Genomic DNA, 3,180 nt, shown 5'->3' with positions numbered 1-3,180 from the left:
CTACAACTATCATAATGTATTTATTGTAATTAGTTCAAGGAAATATTCATCATCCTTTATTTCAGGTTCTATCAACCTACTGTCCTTTACTCTTTTCAGTCATTAAAGCACGGATACACTGGGGCACCGAATTGAAGAATTTCAATCGAAAAAACCAATACCGATTGTCAACCGGTAGTGGAGACAAATACATACACAATACATACACTCCTACGCGCGCAAACGCACATATATATGTGTGTGCATGTGTGTGTGAGTAGATAGATAGATAGATAGATAGATAGATAGATAGATAGATAGATAGATAGATAGATAGATAGATAGATGCCCTTTGCCTCCACTCTATATCCTCCACTTACTTTTCCCCCTCACACTCCAGATTATTCATCACCTCCTCCTCAAACCTTCCCTCTATACCTGTCCTCCCTTTATTTCTCCCCACTCAATCCTTCAACAATTTATTTCTCTGCAACCCAGACAGAAACACCACTTCTCCCATACTCCTTCTTTCGCTTTCTCTTCTTCTCTCCACTCCTCCCTCTCTTCCCTCATTCTCTCCTCGTCACTCTTTTCTTCTCTCTATATAGTACCACAATGTCCGGAACACTAGAATCTTCACGTCTCCCTAAACCAATTAAACAGATCAAACGTGTCTATGAAAATACTGTTACCAATGATACACCTATCACAACATTTTTTTTTCAATCGGTTTTCTTGATTTTACCCAATAAACTTGCCCATTATCATAAAATAGATTATAATGTATGAATCGTTTTTTAATTTTTATTTTTTACTTGCAATTATTGATATGATTTTGAACCTGAAAGGAAATTACATTCCGTGTTGTTTGTATTAGGATTTGAAATATTGCAGTCATGCCACTCGCATAATGTATAATGAAATGGATATAGTGTTGAATTAAAGTCTTGTTAAAATAGATAAAACGGAGCATTACCCTGAGACCTATAAAATAATAACTATAAATTATCGGTGTTAAACGGATTAATTTGGTGTATTGTAACTGAAATAATTCATTATGTCTTCGTAATAATTGATACGTCATGGGATATATATTTCTGCCTCATAAATATATCGCCCATTTATTTACAATATTCATTCACCAAAGAAGTTCGGGAACTGCAACATAATACTACGTGCGGGAAATATTATGGTGAACATAGTTTCAGGACAACACGTTCTTCAGGATACGAGAGGTGACTGTTGTTATTTTAGAGGCCATGATAACAATATCTGCTGCTTTTGATTGGTCCCCATGGAGTCAATACCACAAGTCATATATGCTGAAGTAAATTCATTTAACTTTACTAATGACCCATATTAGATGGCGTTATAGTAATATAAAAATTCTTATTAGGGTCATTAAACTATGGTGTTGTGTCAAACATACGGCACTGGGGAACGATTTGTCAGTATTATTTCTTCGATAATGATTTTGTGTTAAAATTAGACCATTAATTACGTTGCCTTTCAATTTAGTCAATAAAATATTAATCACAAACCGATCTGAATTGCTTTGAGTATAAGATTTTGCGACAAATGTGTGATGTTGTGTCAATATAATGACTGTCACTGATGATATATTACCTGTGTAAAATAAAGAAAGAAACGATACATTAATGAGCCATTGTCATCTTGTGGTGAATCTCTCAAATACTTTCACATGGAAATTAACGACTTTTATATTATCTAATGTAATCAGATTTATTTTGAAACGCCAAAGCAAATGTGTTTCGCATACATTCTTATATTTTACTTATTCACATGCAACTATTATCAATTATAGATTATAGAGCTATATGCTATTTGTCTTACTGAATTGTTCTACTAGTGACGTAAGGACACTTCTCACTGATAGAATTTATATGAACGCTGCATAAATTAAAATAAACGAACGCAAAGCGAGCAAAAGTTAAAACCGGTATCTCGGAGAGATATCATTGGCTAACTAATACACTTAATATATTTTGCGTATATATTAGCACCAACAAACCAATATATTCTTCATAAGCGGCCAAACGAAATATCCCTATATAATTATTTTAAAGTGCAGACTCCGTAAATATTTTCCCACTGAAAATCCTATCTTCTCAAACATCATAATGTTTAGAATATATTTTGCAAACAAGAAATACTAAGAGCGAAACATCTCCAAAGTCACACCCCGTATTTACCGTTCATCGAACCCACAAACCAGTGCCTGATTCGCTTTTTCATCACTTTTAACATTGGAGTTCTCTGCCTTATTATTTTTTTTTGGAGATAATTATGATCAGCCCTAATGAATGCTGTCTTAAATTACAGGTGTTTAATTTTCACTGATTAAAGGAATGCACTGTATCCTCACATTTGTTATACTCCTAAAGCTTGCATGGACTTCGGGATTATCATGTCATTTCTAGTTCAAAGCTATTGAAAATATGAATCTTAATGTTTACTGAGCGAATCAATAATTTCTCATTGTTTTGCTGGTTCACTTATCTGAAATTGCTCAACTGACTGCAGTTATCCTCCCTCTATGTTTTGATGTAGATGAGTAAGACACCAACACAGGAATCATTCTTTTCTTCTCCGTAGTTAGGAACAGTAAGGACAAACTGGAATTCTAGGGTAATCCTTTTTGTCTGAACCTCTGTATTCAATTTAGCACTGCATCTCTGTAAAACACTCGTCAGTTTATTGATTGTTTTGAATACGTAGAGTAATAAACTGTATCTTGCTTTGTGCATATTGAAAACGTTGCCTTTTACAAAAAAGCGAGGCTAGATGTGAAATAAGGAATAGATATCATATCTGTTGTATTTTATTGCTAATCCGGTGATATCCCCCACCCCCTTTTTGTAAGTACATCTAGGCATTTCAAAACAATAAACATAATATAAAAATCGGAGGAGAACTGATATATTCACAGCTAATATCTGTGCTCTCATTATACAACCTAACACATCAATAAAATCGTAATGCAACATTTCTTTTCCAAATAAACATAAGATATATATTATGCAATATCCTTAGTAAGAAAAACCTTCCTGCGGTGACTTATTACATAATATAATACGGTAACAGAAATACGGTAACAGATATTCTGTTCGCCTTCAAATACTTACACATAATAATCTGTGTCTCAGTATATACCAAACATATCTTTAAAAATACTGGTTC

Source organism: Octopus bimaculoides, chromosome 12, assembly GCF_046866305.1.
Source record: "Octopus bimaculoides isolate indiv1 chromosome 12, ASM4686630v1, whole genome shotgun sequence".
In the NCBI taxonomy this organism is placed as follows: domain Eukaryota; kingdom Metazoa; phylum Mollusca; class Cephalopoda; order Octopoda; family Octopodidae; genus Octopus; species Octopus bimaculoides.
Note: the sequence above shows the minus strand (reverse complement) of the source record.